General features: G+C 41.2%; 1 long non-coding RNA gene across 1 annotated transcript; it reads left to right on the top strand.

Moving 5' to 3' along the window:
* The first annotated feature begins 2,559 nt into the window (after positions 1-2,559).
* LOC117833783 (uncharacterized) lies at positions 2,560-6,398 on the top strand. Its single transcript, XR_004635544.2, has 7 exons — positions 2,560-2,989; positions 3,137-3,385; positions 3,479-3,655; positions 3,861-4,430; positions 4,633-4,816; positions 6,051-6,132; positions 6,206-6,398. It is a non-coding gene; the product is annotated as an uncharacterized lncRNA (long non-coding RNA).
* The last annotated feature ends 12,907 nt before the right edge of the window (positions 6,399-19,305 follow it).

Raw genomic sequence — 19,305 nt, 5'->3', positions numbered from 1 at the left:
CATCGGCCATGGTGAGCGTGTGATAGATCGATGTCTGCCTGCTGCATTGATCAGCTTGAACCGTCCGACGACTTTTTCTCATTTTTTGAACGATCGATCGAGCTAGCTAGGTCCAGCAAGCAGCTACGTACCAACCCCATGAACTAACATGAACATGAACATATTCATGCTGCGCTAGCTCAACGTCGGACGATGGCCTATCTAGCTTCCTTTCTTCTTCTTCCGATCCGATCCTATATAAGGTCTGTGTGCTGGCGGGCCCGCCAACACAAATGCCATTTGTGCTAGCTCAAGGTTGTTGGCGGGTACTCGGCTCGCCAGCACAGACAACTTTTAGCCGCCAGCACAGATCTGATGTGGCCTAGTGTAATACAATAGCATAAAATTATTTTTGCTTCAACTAGCACATGGATGGTTCTCTTGCTATTTATTCGAATACGGACGCAGAGGAAATTGTTTAAATTCAACTTCTGGGCTACTAATAAGGTTTGATATATATATATATATATATCGTAGCTAGCTTCGACATCTGCTTGTGGCGAGAAGACCATGCATGTCAACCGCATGCATGGCTAGCTGACGGCGGCAGCCGGTGCAAGTGCAACTGCAAGCAGCCGGATCGAGATGGACATGCAAACGGCGTGCGTGCATGGGCAAGTGAAGATGCCGCATGGCTGCCAATGCAACGTGCATGGCCGATCGTACGTGGATCAACTACATCAGATGTCTGTCTACTGCATCGATCAGCTCAAACCGCTCGACGGCCTTTGACCTTTTCTCGTTTCTTGATTGATCGATCGAGCTAGCAGCTACGAGCTACCAACCCCATGAACTAACATGAGCTAGCAGCTAGTCAGCTACGAGCCAGCAAGCAGCTACGTATAGTAGCAACCCCATGAACTAACATGAAATAATTAATATGTTCAGCCCCCAGCTCTTTTTCATCATTTAACAGCAAGGCATAAAAAATTTGTCGAAGAGATTGGAGAACATATCAAACTTTATGCAAGGGAAAAAGGGAAGCACGGTTACAGTTATATGCAAGGGAAAAAGCGAAGCACGGTTATAATTATATGCAGATTGGAGGCAGCCCTGCCCCACACTTTGCTGCCCGTCAGGGAGCTGGCTTGCTACCATCACCGCCCCGCGGGAGGAGGCTGGTGAGGAGAGAGGAGAGGTCAGAGAGGGAGCAGCGGCGAGTGGATCTGCGGGAAGAGTAGGAGTGGAGGCGGGCAGATATGAGGTGGAGGGAGTGGGAGGTGGAGTGGAAGGGAGGTGTCGGGTGTTGGAGTAGAGAACCAGGGTTTCCGGAGAAATGACTTTTATTCATTTCGGGATCGATTCGAACCGTTTTAGATCGGTTCTGGACGGCTAGGATGAACTGGACCTCATCAGAGAACGTTTGGTTTCATCTTATATGTACCAATCATTTTTATATGTAATAATTATGGATAAGTTGCCTTCTAGAAGTTTCAAAAATTTAGGAACTAATTTACTATTTTCTATATGTTAAATGAATTTATACATGGTTATCGAAATTAATTCCAAATTGAACTACATGTGCATCTAATAGGATAAAAAATTGCAAATATATATATATATATATATATATATATATATATATGTTGTTATTGGTGGTGTGTACATGTTTATGAGGCACGAGTCATATAGAGTTGATGCACACATGTATAGGCCAAATCAACATATGTTTGATAGTTTTATAGTTTTACTATGCACATGCAATCAATATAGAGTGTCTTGATGAGTTGGTGTCATGATAGAGCACGTTTGGTTTCATTTTATAATTAATTTGAAAAATTGTATCCCAAAAGTATGATGTCTTGCCACTTACAATAAGTGGATGAAATCATCAAATTTATTAGATGAGGCTCCAGAGTTTGAATGGATTTGATGTTGCAATTTGGAGAGTTTTAGTGAATTTTGACCAGAATTGACCAAGGGGACTCGCTAGTCATTTGATGTCTTGCCTTATCTCTTTGGAATTGGATCCCTTGAATCTGCTACCGCCGCTGATTGTTGTGCTACCACCTCGTATCCCCTCTCCGCCACTGGCAATGGTGTGCGGCGCCGATGCGTGATGCCATGCTGCAGAGGCAATGGCGGGCGGTGCTGATGTCGGAAGCCACGGGAAAGGCAATGGCGGGCAGCCTGATGCAGGATGGCACGCCAGAGAGGCAATGGCAGCTACGCTGTTGAAATAGCACGTCTCCATAGTCACACCCTTCTCCCACTATGATTTAAGGTGATGAGTACTAGTTGACTTTGTCTTTTTAATGTCAATTTGATATAACATTGAGTTCACATGTTTTTTTATGTGAAATGAATTATATTCCATTGGCAATTATACACATATTTTAAATTTTAATTATATTTCCAACCTTTACCGGAATTACTCAAAATGTTTTAATACATAATAATCCTAAAATATTATCAGGAATTTCTAAAATTTTGCACGGGGCCATAACATCATTATAATATTCCCTAAATGTTTGGTGAAAGATGAAAATGGGGCAATCATATACTTCATTTAGCTTTCATAGCAGATCGTAGCTTTCATAGTCTTTCCTGCCTGCCAATCATGCCACCACTTCATCATCTCCCTCGCCTTTCCTTTCCTTCCTCGCTCGGACGACGCCTCCACCGCCGCTATCATCCCTAGTCGATCTCTTTATCTTCGCACCAAAATTGGCTGCGCCATTCTCATCTCCACCCCTGTCCCATCCCCTACGCCCCCCTCCACATTCCCTAATCCCTAGCCCATAGATTGCGGCGGTGGCCAAGACCAATGAGGGTGAGGGCATTGGCCGCCACCCTCATTCGCATCGGCAGCAGCGGACCACGTCCCTTGGCGGAGGTGGTGGTCATGGCGAATGTGGATGCGGCAGGTCTTCCTCTCCATCCACATCGTATCCCCAGCCCAGCCCGCCTCTGGGATCCATCTGCATGGAGACTTCTCCGGCAAAAAAAGGTGCGCCTCGCTCCTCATTCGATCCAATCACTGAGTCCCTACCCATTCTTGTTGCTCGATTTCGTTCCCAAGCCCCCTCTATTGCACTCTGTGCCTGCATGGGATTAAACATTGCCACTCCTCCGGCCCGACAATTTGTTGCTGCAGGTGTTTGATAAAATGCCTATGACCAAACAATGATCAGATTTGCTACACTCTCCTGCAAGTTCTGTGAGTTACTGAGCTAATACACGAGTCAGAAGACATAATGTAAATTCGGTTTGTTGAGTTGCTGTACTCTCCTGCAAGATCGCTGAGTTGTTGAGTTGATAACCTGTCTATTCACTCTTCATTCAAATCAGATATGTAAAGCAGGGTGGGGTTGCTCAAGAAAACAAGACTTCCACTCTGGGATAGGTAGATCACATAATCGAGTTTGCTGGAATTATTTGGAGCGCATGGTTATTTTTTGTTCTCCTTTTGCCAACTGACTTTAACATTTACTTTTAGATTTATATTTGGAGACTGGATTTCAGCATCACCAAGATCAAGACCGGTAACTCAACAAGACTGGCGATGGCAATTGTTTGTACAGCAGGCGCGGGTTTAGGATCTATGCAACTGGTGCAGAGAAAACATTTTACCAAATTATGGAACATTGGATGCCATTAAGTTTTGTAATCAAAGGTGATCCCCCCCCCCCTCTGAAATATATAGCGCAGCTCAAATTTTCATTTGTTGTGTAATTTTTCCTTTCATCATTTTGAGAATTAGGATATGTATTTGTTCCTGAATCATGATAATTCAGTTTGAATTCTGACAAACAAGTATCTTATAGCGTTGATCAGTCCTTTTGGAAACCTTTTGCTTACTATCCTCTATCTACTAATAGTCACAGGAAACGGGGTTGGTGGCTCGTTCCATGACCTGGGAACGTCGTCCCAATTTGAGGGTCAGGGTCGAACTAGGTCACTGTCCCAATTTACGCTGTATCGCCGTCCCCATCCCAATGGGTCATGAGGTCTGGATCAAGCTCGAGATCACCAGGGAGAAGGGGAAAACAGGAGGTGGGGAGGATGCTGCAGTAGAGATTGAGCAACGACTATCTGCAGGGGCTTAGGGGGCAACGGAGGAGGTGTTGTAGCAGAGGATTGGTGCGGACATCTAGGGACGATGGCACTGCGTTGTGGCGGCAGCTTAAGGAGAGACAACCAGAGGGAGGAAGAAGATAACTGCTGGCGGCGTGCGTGCTGCAACAAATGAGGCAAAGCAAGGTGGAGGTGGGCTGTACAGCCCCAGTAAACTGCAGCCCATCTAACCTTTTTCTTTTCTCCTTTACTCTTTTCTTTTTTTTTCCTTGGTTTCTATGGCTTTGACTGATCGATCCTGTATCTCCTCCCAGGGTCATCGACCCGGCACTCCTTGGTTCACGTACCATTTTGTGAATATTCGTCCCGAAAGGGTATACCTTCGTACCACAATTTTATAAAGTGTCGACCTTCGATCTCGTCTCTTGATCCGGGAACTTTTTGACTATAGTTTCTCCTGAATACAATTTCTGAAATTTCTGCTTAAGCAATTTTCTAACTGTTGCAAAATATGGATCCATGTATTGTGATTGTGCTTTCTAATTGTTAGTAATGCAAATCTATTCATTTGTGTAGGTGGATTGACAAGTTAATGGATGAGTGGCTAACGGTTTATTAATTAGTAGTGAAGTGCATCATGTCGTGGTGCTCGCTGTGTGCAAACGGTTTGGTAAAATGCAGATGAGTTGCAAATGTCAGCTGATAGCTTATGGGTACTCATGCAGTGGCGGTCGCAAAATGCTGATGGTTTAAGAATAAGGTAAACAACTAAATGAAATTGATATGTTCGCACTTAACTTTTTACTGAGTCCAAAATTAAATGACGCAATCCGCTTGTTACTTAAACTACAGCTTCAAGATTTTTTGTTTAAAGGGAGGAAGATTACCACCTACATCTGGATGGCATATGCCCCTTGCCAGTTTCTTATATTTTCACTCTGGGCTTATGGAAGTAATTTTTTGAATGATTCAATAATAAATACAGAATGTATTGTACCCCCCCCCCCCCCCCCCCCCCCCCCCCCCCCGGCAACACACACATTCTTCTGCTAAAGACTCCAATGGCAATTTGACTTGTTTAGTGTTAACTGTGTTTTGGTTGCAGGGACAACTATACAAGTTATATGAATTGCACTATTTATTAGAAACTGTGGTGACATTGGATTCTTTGATAATTCTTTGGCATGCTTAGTGTTTGTATTAATTTCTGAGAGAATTTGCTGCTCTGCTTGGTGATTGTGAAGATAAATGGCCCTAAGTTACATCACCATTCTTCTATTAATTTTGTCAAATCCATTTCATGTATACAGAGACACATAGGGGACAGAACCTCCATAGACCTTTGATTCTTGCAGCTTGGTCCGGCAACCTCAAAACACGTGTTTTTAGATTAATTTGGAACTTTATGAAATTAAATATTCAGTATAGTACAATTATATTATATTTAGCTGAATTATATTTTTCTTAGTTTCCAAGGGGATCGTGTGTCTTGGCACTTGGCTGCTCGCAATGCTTGGGAGGTTTAGTCAACTGGTTGTTACTTTCATCATCATAATTATTTTGTCAGACAAAGGAAGCAATGTAAATAGATTTTTTCCTAGCTGAACAATACCAGACATGAGCTCCAGGTTGTTCTAGATAGCTTACCTTAGAATTCTTTCTGGTAGATTTTCATTTTCCTTAGAATTTTTCTAGCTCAATTTTATTCCTTTTCCAGGTCATTTAATTCTTGTCTCTTATGAATTGTTCCTTCAGTTGTTTGTCAAAGGTAGTGATATATGTGACAAGAACTCTGAAAGTATAAATTATCAGGTCTAAATCTCAACGAATCTAATTGACAAGGCAACTCAGCAATCTATTTTATATGGTATTCTTTCTGAGGTCTAATCTCAACAAATCTAGCTAATTGACGAATCTAATTTTACATTGTGTCAAATAGCTTGGTTGTTAATTTGGGCCTCCTTGTTGCTTTATGTTCTGGTGTTTTTTCGCAGAAGGTGTGGTGGGAGAGGATTAGAGAGATGAAGAGTGTGCTGCGAGGAGTTTCAGAACATACGCAACAGAGTGCAGAAAGAGGTGGAACTTCAGAACTTGTGTTATGCACAATTAGATAAGGTTCTGGAACATCCTAATTGTTCCCTTTATGCAGTATGATGGAGGGGCAAGGCGTCTGCTTCATCAGATTTTAAATGAAATGCAGCGAAGAGCCTCTTAATTTGGATGATGTAAACATTTTTAAAAATCCATTCAGACCATTTAGGATCTATTTCAATGGTTACTGATTTATGTTTTTCTTATGCAATCTGTGAAGTAAGGTGTATGATTCTTGAGATGATTTTGGTCTGGTTGCTATCAAGAAATGCATTATGCCTCATTATTACAATCTTATGAATCCCTCAATAATCAAGTTTTTTTATATAAATATAAGATTTTTGTTTACTGGATATTTTGAAAACCCGTGATACAAGTTGAATGTAAATAAATGTGGTATCTGTTAATGTTTTCGGTCATGAGTTAATTTTAATCATCAGTGTGATACTTGTTTACTTGTTTTTTTTCGAAAATGGATCCTCTCACTTTGTATATTTTGTTATATAAACATAAATTTATTATTTATTTGATTTTTTATAAATATGAAATTTTTATTACTAGTTTTTCAAAGAACACGTGCATCTCTACTAGTCTCAAAAAAATTGCGAACGTCGCGTGAAGAAGAGGTAGCAACATGGCGTGAGGGCCAAGGGCTGGATTGATCAGGTTTAGGTTCGATCCCTCGCAAAAGAAAAGCCTGCCGCATGGGCCAAATTACATGTGTTGGACTCCAACTTGGACCATTTTAATTTTCAATTTAACCAAAAGAAAGGCCCACCTAGAAACTCATCTATTGCCACACCTAGAAATATCGTTGCAATACCACCTTGTGTGTACTCAAATGTAGTCACATCTGATGTTGGTGGCAATAGAACCTCAAGGGATGCAACGAATGACTTTTTCGAAGCAATATAATAAGATCTTTTGCAATGCAGGGCAAGATTAAAGTAACACAGTTTCATCGTGGTTATATTCACAACTACTCGCAACTAATCCTTTTTTAGATGCAATATAGCAACAACTACTGCAATGCAGGTCAAGATTGAGACTACGAAATTACATCGTGGCCATATGTGCAGCTACTTGCAACCAACTTTACAATGGTGGCAACAATACCTAGCTATCGCAACACAAAATCAATATTATCAGAACTCAACACTAGTCATGGCAATAGGAACCCATACTCGCAACCACCTTTTCCACCGTAGCATTAACACCTCCCTCTTGCAACAGAGTTTATGACTAACGCAACACACAATTTTGGTGGCCATAAGGCCCATATACCACTATCAATTATGTCGTTGGTTGCTATAGAACCAAATATTGCAACCAAATGTGTGGTGTTGCGAAAACAAGTGGTGCTAAAAGGGTGAAATCCTTGTAGTGTAAATAATTGGGGATTGTAAATCATGACCACACTTTTTGTGAAACTTAACGTGGTTATAGTATGTTGATGTTGTCAATAAATTGTTGATGTCGAATAACTATGTATTCGCTGTTATGTTACTAAATTAAATTGAAGACATAATCGGAGTTGTGTCAATAGCATTGTAGTGTGCAGCATAGCCGTGGTAATGTATAGATTAGAAGGTTATGTACACAGTATTAGTGTTTATACCTAATATTTTATACGACTATATTTGTTCATTACAACTCTAGTTTGTTAATGCTCAAATTGATTAGATTACGACTATAATTCATCTTTTTTATATTGATCCGTGTAGAATGACAACAGAAGAATTGTGCCCTATGAATGATATTGGAAAGATAATCCAGTGGTACGATGATTGGTACGGAAAGATTAGTACCAATATTACTGGGAAGGTACAATACTATTGGCTAATTATCATTAATTGATAATATACTAATATCTAATTTTCTGGAACATGGGCTTTTGTATTTCAGGAAACAATTAGGATTAATGGAAAGTTAGAAGTGCGAGAGTTGGGTTGCCTGCTAAACAGCACACAAATATGTTTTAACCGTACTTGCATAGAGAGCAATAATTGGCAAATAAGTCTTTCTTTTCAGTTTCCAAGAAATGGCAACATGTTCGAGAATATGATAGATGTGTATATTTGCAGTGATTTACATGACAATATTGAGGATGCGAAAGCATCTTTGTATAACAAGGTAGTGGAGCATCTAGTGCAAATTTACAGAATTGGTATTGCCGATTATAGCAGTAGAGAAAGTGACACCATCAATGCAGAATGGGAATCAATGCACGAGAAGATATGTCAACTATTCTATAATAACTCTGATATTCTATTTGGTTGGGAAGCTAGATTGGTTGAAGCAGAAAGAGTATATCAGGTATATGGTTACAGTTTGATCGATTCTGATCTTAGCGGTATTGAAAATGCATCGACGAAGGTGCGGACTCAGTTTATAAATGTACTCAGAGATAGAGTATTGATATTTAGAGATGATGTAGTTGAAAGCCAAGTGAGGCTAAGGAGCTTGAACGAGTAGAGAGACATATATGTAAGCAGGGTTAATGTCAATATGCGTGAAGCTATAAAGGTATGAGTTATGACCACAATCGTTTCTTATATGTTCTTCCTAAGCTGATCAAAGCATGATCATGTCTAAAGAGAGATTTTGTCATTGTACTTACAGTTGCTAATATATGCAGAAGTGGAGAAGGATCATTTCTATTTCAAATAAATTCATCTTTGATAATATAATTGATGGATCCCGAAATGAAAAGGTAGAAGTGGAGATAATAAAATGGGAAATCATGCATTTGCTGGTGAGATGGTACTGCATGTAGTAGAACATGACAATAGCAAGGAAGATATTTTATGCAAGAGAACATTGGAAACTAAAATGAAATACAACTTTGCAAGTGTAGAAGAAGATCTGTATAAAGAAGGCATTTCATCTATCGAAGAATGCGAGGAATGGTGTTTATTTTGGACATAATTATTGATCAATGGCTATTGCTATGGAGGACAAAATCAATGGAAACAAATTGAAAAATGAAATGGTGGAATTTGAATCCAAGATGATTTCAAAGTGGAAGTCCATTGTTGCAGCAATACAATACATTTATACAGTTTGGAGTGAAGCTCATAATCAAGTGGCTCAATGTCGAAACATCATAGGTAAACATGAAATGGCATCAGAAATAGTAAACAATGTTGCTGATCTACTCGCAAGGAGCTCATATGGATTAGAACCTAATATGCGTAGATTTGAAGCAGCATCTATTTGAGTAGAATGTTAGAGTGAATCTGTATGTATGGAACATTGTAGGTGTACTTGGTGTAAGTGTATGTTTTGCAATTGTACACTCATCGAAGCGCCATTCATTTTGTTGTGATATTAGCTGTAGCATAGAAGATCTAATTTTCTCTGAGCTTAGGTAGCTGGCGGGCCACACAATTGTTGAGCCTGTTCTAGACGCTATCTAGTTAAATACTAGAGTGATTTAGATTTGGATCCAGCAAAATTGCAATTCCATACCTAATAAGATACAATGCCATGTTACTCAACGGTGCAAAAACTATATGTGAATAGAATCGTCTTTTCCTTCGGCCCAATTGAGCTGGTACTTAGTTTAATGGGCCAAGAAGCTATTCAATCCAAGAGACATATGCTCGTAACAAATTTCAAAATTACCTAATTATTCACGCTGAAGTAAATACGCATGAAATCTTACTATTCCTTCTTTTACACATTTTTATTAAGCATTATTAATCTCTTTGTTTCTATGTACTACACTCTGTTTTATTGAAATAGGCGGGGATTGTACAAGATGGCTTCACAATCATACGAGTAAATGAATATTTTTTTTGTATATCATGATATTGCTTTTAATGCCAGATCTAATTTACCAAAGTAGAACTTGGCTGACTCACCTATTATTTACCGTGTGCCGTACTACGAGTGAAATGCCACTCTAAGGTCACACGCAATACGTGATGACAAAAGTGTCATTGTTTTTAGAATCGAATTAGACGTGCATGGCTAGATGCGTGTCGTCCTATACTGCAAGCAAATAAATATGTAGCGTTCCGATCCAGCACCGCTGAAAGAAATCGTGTGCAAAGGAAATGATAAACTTGGTAGAAAACGGAGAGTTCAAGGAGACGTTATTTACCGCGTGTCGTAATACGAGTGAAATGTTGTTCTAAGGTGACACGCAATGCATGGTGACAAAAGTGTCATTGTTTTTAAAATAAAATTAGACGTGCATGGCTAGACATGTGTCGTCCTATACTATGAACAAATAAGTATATAGCGTTCCCAATCCAGCACCGCTGAAAGGAATCGTGTGTAAGGGAAAAGATAAACTTGGTAGAAAACGGAGAGTTCAAGGAAAGTAGAGTCGAAGTTGGTTTTGCTGAGTAGCATCCAGCATAGCGCCTCCACCGCACTAGGTATCAACGCTCATCGTGTCTCATTGTCAATTAGGAATCACGTGTTGTACATATTTTTACTCAATAATGTACTATGCGTGCCAAAAATATTATCCAACTCTTTAGTAAGTAGTAGGATTAAAATCAAAATCCATTATTGCTTTAGATTCATGTGCAAGTAGTAGCCTTATTTTTTGGTTGACTATTTAATTCGATTGTCAATGCTGATTGAGTTGTCTATGGTTGAATCGATGACCGGTTGATTATTTAATTCCATTATCAACGCTAATCGAGTTATCTATGCTTGAATCGGTGGATGCAAATGGTGCAACACATATCTACTGCTTTTTTTTATACGTGGATCTATACAGATGAGGTTTAAATAGATGTTCCATGTCATGTAGGCTACTCGAGTTGTAAAGATTAGTCGTTAACTTTTACTTCGTGAGCTTTGCAAGGAGCTGAAACTGGATGCTCTGAGTTTCGGAACCGAGACCTCTAGTGGTAACAGTGTTGTTGGCTGGGTTTGGATTACATATCGGAGGTCTAATGAAGAAACCACATTATGGCACCACAGAGTTATTGGCTCGGTAGAACCGGATGCATATGCTGCTCTGGAAGCTATCACCGCAAAAGCAATTGAATTTTTAAAGAGCAGAATGAGCGTCGACGTAGATGATTTTAACTATCCAAGATTTTAGTCTCTGCTTTATACCCAGATGTGCCTATAGAAAGATGGTGAGTTTGCGACTCAGGGTATTGCAAATATAAATGAAGATATAAAGAAGCAGCAGCATGGCTGGATAGAGACTCTTCGTGAGTTGCATGTCCTGTAGCGCACTTGTGCTAGTGGGTCAATTATCCATGATCAATCAAGTGGAGATTTGCTTCCTGCTCTTGCTGCGGGAGGAGTCACGGAGATACAAGCATTACCTATTCTTGGTCGTGTAGCTGAAAAGATATTTCATATGCAGTGCAACTCAGCGAAGAAGTGCATCTATATAGAGTGCTTCAGTGTCCTGGTGTTTTCCTTTAGCAGTAGCTAGAACCTATAAAATTAGTGCTTGATTTTATGTAGTGGAGTTAGAACGTTGTTATATTACGTAGTGTGAGTGTATCAAATGTGGATCGCTTAGTAAAAAGTACTTGCAATATGTAAAGGATGCAAATCACTATTTGGGTTCGATGGTTTGCGAAACAGTGTAAAATAGAGTAGTAATAATAAGAAGCAGTTTGTAATCTTAATACCTTTTCTGTCATATATATGTATATATGTAATATTATCTAGCATTTTTTTACATAGTGATAAATCACCATACAATTGTTTGCTACATTGCTCTGTTTTCCAGTGATGAAGCTTAAGGCCTAATTGCAAAACTAAGCATAAATTCGAGTATAATTCGAGGACTTGAGCATGCAAGTATGCACATTAGGATCTCATCTGGTCACATTAATATAAATAACCAAGAACTTGGACTAATAGCCGAATTTAAGCATAAACCCCAAATAATTTAGAGCTAATAGCACTTGAAATTGTGCTTATTCATTCCAGTATCTTTGATTTTCTAATATACATTGTCTATATTGTACCAGTCATACCTTAAATCAGGAACATGCGAACTCCTGAAATCTAAGTGTGCCATTTCTCACTAATTGTATTGTGGTACTATTGCTCATTGTGACATGTAGAAGCTTTTGAAGAATCATGGCCAGCGAAGAAGGTCACGCAGATTAGTCGAAGGATTTTGCTGAATGAAGTGTGCACCAGTTTGAATATCTATTCACCTGTATACAATTTAGGATTAGCTTCGGGTGGCATGTACTTTGGTTCGGTTGTCATCTACATTTCGAAGACTAGAAGACCTGATTGAATGCGATCTTGCATATTGACCTCAGAGCCTGAAAAAACCCAGGAAGAAGTGCTAGAAGCTACAGGTGGTCTAGCTATTAAGCACATAAAGCGTGAGCTTAACATTGAAATTGATGACCTGAGCTATGGAGAAAAAGAAATTCTTGAAGAAAGGCAAAAAGTTTTCAAAACTCAGATGTCAAGGCTTGATGCAACATCAGCTGAATTAATAGAGAAGGGAAGGTCAGCAAGGAACATATGGGCAACCACGCTCAAAGAGATGAAAGGTGTGTCTAATTTGTGTGCCAATTGTTCCATTGTGCATCAAGGAACAGACGAGAACGCTCCACTATACTCTGATGTTGTAGATGGCGGTATTGATCCAAATCACAGCAAAATCATCCTTAAGCAGTGTGCAGATCCTGTAATTGAAGCACATGGTCGTCTCGAAGCTAACTACAATAATAGTGGGTATGTAAAGAGGAATGACTTAGATTTTCTTTCGATACTACATTGATTAATTCAATGGAATGATACATTAAAATAATTGCAGGTGGCCCCAGTAATGGGAAGGAAATGAGGAGGAATACACTGAAGATGCATACTCTATGAACACCAACGAAGTTCTGTCATATAAATATGAAGTCAGTTTAAATCATCGTCGTTGTATCTGCATATACACTGCATTCTGTCTCAAATAGTCTATGTAGTTCATGAGTCTGTGTATTCTAAATAATGTAAACTCCGCAGTGAAGTAGCTAGTTTGTTATTTCTATATATTATACAATGCATGTTGTGTGGACACCTTAGTATTGCTGCATCAGATGCCATGCCACTGTAAAAATTTGAATAAATTAGTTTGCATATTCTTGTGGATGCGAAGATTTTACATGATTTTATTATCTATTGATCAGAATTATTAGCACAATCAAATAAAATGTAATATGATTATAATGTAGATTGTTGACGTGAGTATAATTAAATTAGAAAACTGTAGTAGAAAGATGCACACACAAAAGTTCAAAGGATGTGCAGAGAGCGAGAGTCAAAGTTTGGTAGTATAGTACCATCAGTAATAAGTACGCCAAGTGAGAAAAATTTTGTCACTATAGACCTTGGTGTCGAGTGACCACTTTCTTTAAATCTAGGGTATTCGTCATCAGAATCACTCATAGTTGAATCTGGTAAGTAATCGACATCATCCGACGAGTCTGATGAATCATGCCAAAGCAACTACTTTTGATTCCATCAAGCTGGGGATTGATCTTTCCAATGATATTACAAACGAAAGATAACAGCATAGCAAAGATGGCTAGGGTTCCAATGAAATCTAAAGTTACTAATTAACATCATAGTAAAGATAATAGCATTGATCTTCCACCAGCGCAACTCGCTCACTCCATCCACCCCTCGTTTCGGGCCACGACGCAGTGGCGGCTCCACTTCTTCTTCTTCTCACCCCTCAGGGCTGCGGACTTTAACATCCCAAGGACGTGGTCCTTGACCTCATTCAGGATCCTCCACCGATGCTTCTTGGCACGGTAGACGGGGCACACAAAGGTGTTGTCAGCGCAGCGGAAGACGCGCAGAGCATCGCCTCAAGGGAAAGGCGTGTGGTAGCCATGGCAATGGTCGTCAAACGAGTTCATCTTAGTCTGGGACTTGGAGTCGGAGTCGAAAGCATCAGCTGGAATGTTCACCGTAAAGGTTAACTTTCAGGGTAGTGACGAGGGTGCAAGGGTGGAGGAAGTTGCCCCCACCACCGAACGAGGCTAGGAACGCATCGGGGAGCCCTCAGCAGCTTCACGGTGACCATCCATTGGTGACACCAGCAGGTTGAGGTCGGCGGCGTTGGAGCGTGATCCCAACAATGAGCGCAATGGCCACTCAAGGTCACCGGCGTCGGAGTGGGATCCCGACGTGGAAGCGCTGCTGTAGCGAAACGACCCCACCGCGTGGACGTAGAGCTGTAGCGCTACCGTGAAGTTGTGGGCGATGGCACGGCGGTAGCATGGCGATGACCTGCCACGGTAGGGTGACGACAACGAGGAGGAACCGGAGGATTGCTCGATGCGCGAAAGGGAGCCAGTGGGGGAGAGGCGGCGCGGCGGGGAGCTGGAGGAGGCGGGGGCCGACGGGGAGATGGATCGCTTCATGGTGTCAGCCGGGTTGCTGGGGTGAGGCGCGCGGGTTGGGGACGAGATGGTAGTGGAACTGGCGACGACGCCGATGGTGGAGGAAATGGCGATTAAATAACGAGTTCCTCGCCTTCCATGGGAAGTTGTGCCGGTTTCCCTGGGAAGCTAGGCAACCAGCACCTCTCGAGGATGGCAACCGGCTCCTCAAAAAATGTGCGGGAATAGGAACCGGTATCCCTTCTTCGACATCTTATCCGATATGTTTTGTGGCTGTCACTGCTAGTCATGAATAAGCTTCTTAGCTGCCAAATTTGATCCCCTTTTTTATCTTTCGACTCTTTCCCATCTAATTCACAGCTACTTTTTATATAATATAACATACATAATGTAAATAAAATTATTAATTATAACTATAATCGGTTTCTATATACATTTTTTTATCTTGCCACTCTATCCACTCTTTCTCCAGATAACTCTTTCCAATACATCTCAATGATAATATACAATCCCTTAATTAATTTCCAAAGTTTATACATGTCTAGCTTCTTTTCTGTTTTTTGGGCCTTGACCTCTTGTTAATGTTCAGACACAATTTGGTTCAATTGTCTAGTCTCTTCCTAGTAGCTGAAGCGGCGTGTTCCACAGTGCGGCCCCGTATGGAACCATCCACCTCCTGAAATGACACGCCAGTTAACTCCTCTCACCTGGATTTCTACCTCCCCTATATGTTTTTTTCACTGCTTCTCCTCTCCACTTCGTCTGACATTCTCTGGAGAAGTCAAAGAACTCTAGAAAAAACTGCAATGGGGACGAGATGGTAGTGGAACTGGCGACGCTACCATTGGTGGCGGAAATGGCGATTAAATAAGGAGTTCCTCTCCTTCTATGGGAAGTTGCGCTGCTTCCCTGGGAAGCTAGGCAACCGGCGCCTCTCAAAGGTAGCAACCGACTCCTCAAAGAACGCGCGGGAACAGGAATCGATATCTCTTCTTCGCAACCTTGTCCGATATATTTTCTGGCTGTCACTGGTGTTCATGAATAAGCTTGTTAGCTACCAAATTTGATCCCCTTTTTTATCTTTCGACTCTTTCCCATCTAATTCACAGCTGCTTCTTATATAATATAATGTATATAATGTAAATAAAGTTACTAATTATAACTGTAATGGGTTTCTATATACATTTTTTATCTTTCCACTCTATCCACTCTTTCTCCAAATAACTCTTTCCAATACATCTCAATAATAATATACAATTCATTAACTAATTTTCAAAGTTTATACATGTCTAGCTTCTTTTTTGTTTTTTGGGCCTTGACCTCTTGTTTATATCCGGATACAATTTGGCCCAATTTTCCAATCTCTTCCTGGTAGTTGAAGCAATGCGTTCCACCATGCGGCCCCGTGTGGAACCGTACGCCTCCGCAAATGACGCGCCAATTAACTCATCTCACCTGCATTTCTACCTCCCACCATCTGTTTTTTCACTGCTTCTCCTCTCTATTTCATCTGACATTCTTTGGAGAAGTCGAAGAACTCTAGAAAAAACTGCAAAGGTTGGAAGATTCTAGGTATATTCGAGTGCATTGCTAGTTTTTTACTGCTGCTTCTCTTCCTCTTCTATGCATCTGACAAAGTCTTTTATCCAACGAATCAGAACAACTCAACGAGGGAAAATTCGAGGTATGTTTCACTTTAATTTGAATCCTTCTAGTTCGATTCTATTGTTCTAATAGCATTTGTGGGAAATTAGTTTATTTACTTGGTCCCTTCCATTCTTGTTTTGGAATTGAACCAATCTGGGATATTTGTATGCAATCAACCTCTTCTATTTTCCTGTTTCTCTTTCTTTTGTATATTTCTATATTCTTTTTTAAATAAAGATGATAGTCCCTTTGATTTATTTTTTATTTAGGTCAAGCTCATGTGTTATATTCATTATTCATAAAAATCTAATCTGCTATATTTGTTTAAATTTTAGGTAGACAGATTTGCAAGATGCTTTCCACGGTAATCTCCCTCTTCATATACCATTTCTGTTATATAATTTTTGTAGTCTCAATATATGTTGTCTATAGTGGTTTAGGCGGTTTAGAAGATGTGAAAATTTCATTTAGTACTATGAATAAAGGTATACTTTAATATGGTTTGTAGTCCGCTTGTGTATACAACATAATTTGCAGGCAATAGGTAGTGAAGTAGTCCTTAAATACTTATACAACATTACCCTCATTTTTTTTCCCATTCGGACGTTGCCTCAGCTTCTTCAAATCCAATAAAGAATTCTTCCCCAAGACAATTACCACCACATAACGGTATCAGAAAAGGTGACATATTATAATTTTGCACTTATCAAAATGTCCTTCTCATTATTGTAGAGAACAGTGATTTCACCCTATCGAACATCAAATATATATATGATTTTCGCATCAGAATATTCCATAATATTCAAAATTTCATCACAAACTTAACCCAAATACTAAAGTGGCAACTTTCTATTACTGTTGCTTCTTGCTGGTCACTGTGATAATAGCGGGTAAACAGAGCAGATTGTCACTGCATTTCCCAATAATTACGACTATCGACCTTTTATACGCACTTTCCAACGTTTCAGTACCTAATTCCGGCCATTGAAACGTGTCAACGTGTTGGTCCTTTTAAACATTCCATCACAAATTTCTATAGCAGATGCGTGCGATGTGTGCTTAGCCACAAAATGTCATTGCCACATGCAATTGAATGCTAAGATGTTTTTCTAATAAGGTACAAAATCAAACTCAAGAAACACGACACAATGGATTCCATAAAGTAGATAATTTTCTTCTACGAAGTTAGAAAAAAGAAACACCTGATCTGGACAACAAATGAGAAATCTACACATGTTTACAGTTTTCATTATGAATCAAAATACAAAATAAGAAGATCCATGAAGAATCGATGAACAATCTACCAACATCCGAGTGCGATAGGTGGGACCCACACGTCAACTGCACCGATGAAAATGCAAACGACGAATGAGCCTCCTCGGTTCCTGTTCACGTGTACGCTCATCGAAAAATGGTTGCCACCTCCAAAATGCGACGCCACCTTAACTTCCCGGTGGTCGGCGGTAGTTACAAGAGAGGTTTCAAGAACTCCTCATCCTCGTCGCCAGTTCCCATGCCAGTCGCAGAGAGCATTTCAAGAACTCCTCCTCTCACCATTTCACCAACATGTAAGATTCGCATATCAACCGCACAGATGAAAGCACGAACGAAGAATGCGCCTCCTGGGTTCATGTTCCCGCACACGCTGACAAAAAAGACGACTACCATCACCGAAATACAACGCCGCCTGACTTATTGGCGGTCGGCGGCAGTCCCAAGAGAGGTTTCAAGAACTCCTCCTCATCCCCATCGCCAGTTTCCCCGACAGCCACAGAGGGGATGTCAAGTACTCCTCCTACCTCATCCTCGCCATCTCCCAAAAGAGGGGTTTTCAAGAACTGCTACTATAGACCCTGCTCGGCCCCGACCACCGCCTCTTCTTCGGTTACTGTACATCGCGCCGCTCCACTTCTCCAGCACTCTGGCTTGCCGCCGTCCACGCGCCGTAGCTCCATCCATGCCACCATCCGAACCCTCATCGCACTTCGTGTCGCATGACGTTGACATAGGCAATCATGGCGGTGAGGCGGCATCCCCCGTCACTTGCAGCGCTCCCTACCGAGGTGGCCATTGAGATCGCCGGCCACCTCGCTACAACCTCGGAGCAGCCCATAGATGACCTCCGTGGCCTACGGGCGACCTACTTGTTCATGCGACGCATGTGCGGTGACCGCACCGTCGGCCAGCGCATGGCACTAGCCCAGTTCAAAGATGACATGCCGTGGAACGAGCCTGCCAGGTACGCCACCCTCCTTACTCGCCTGACCCTAATCGGCAACCCGGACGCCTGCTTCTTCACCGGAATAGTAAAGTTCTTCGGGGAACACCGCAGCCCTAGCCATCCCTCTACGAGCTCTCCCGCGCCCCTGCCGGCGGGCACAATGTGGTGGCCTATTTGGTCGCCCTCAACCTCTACAAGAACAATGGTAGCACCAGCGACAACGACAGCGTGAGGTGGTACGTCAGATGAGTTGCGGGCGAGGAAGATTCGACGGCGAGCGACAGCGGCGGACCATGCATGCTGAGGAACAAGGGGTGTCGGCTGTGCCGCGAGAAGGCCGCGGAGTGGATTGGTCGAACGACCTGGCGCAAGGCAGGCAAACCGCTGCCGCCGGCACCAGTGCATGCGACCTTTCGTGCGCTGGCGGCGGCTACGGCGTTACTTTTGGATGGCCACTTTTTGTTGATGAGGTCCAGGACTAGTTGGCTGACCTTGTAGTCAATATTACCAATGTAAATATATAAGTGATTAATGAAGATCGATCTCATATTACCATAAAAACAATAATAATTTCAACCCATCAGGTATAAAATATAATAAAACAATCATCATCAACAACAATCCAACAGTACAAAAATTCCAGTCCAACGGCATAACCATAACTACAAGCATGTTCAATAACACGCATTAGCGTAACACGCATAGGTAGGAGTGCAAACTCCTGTAGATCATCATCTTCGGACACATCAAGTACGCCATTGCCATATCCGCAAACCAATTGCACACATGAAAATGCACGCGAAGAATACGCTTATTTGTCTTCCACTGGTTTCTGTGCGGAAATAACTATCGTGCCCCCACACTTCTTAAGAAGCCGAACTTCCTCACCACCTTACCTATTCGCCTTCTCCCCAAAACATCCCATCATAATGTGGGTTT

The sequence above is a fragment of the Setaria viridis genome, chromosome 8, assembly GCF_005286985.2.
Source record: "Setaria viridis chromosome 8, Setaria_viridis_v4.0, whole genome shotgun sequence".
NCBI classification, from domain to species: Eukaryota; Viridiplantae; Streptophyta; class Magnoliopsida; order Poales; family Poaceae; genus Setaria; species Setaria viridis.
Note: the sequence above shows the minus strand (reverse complement) of the source record. Positions and strands in the feature narration are given on the sequence as shown.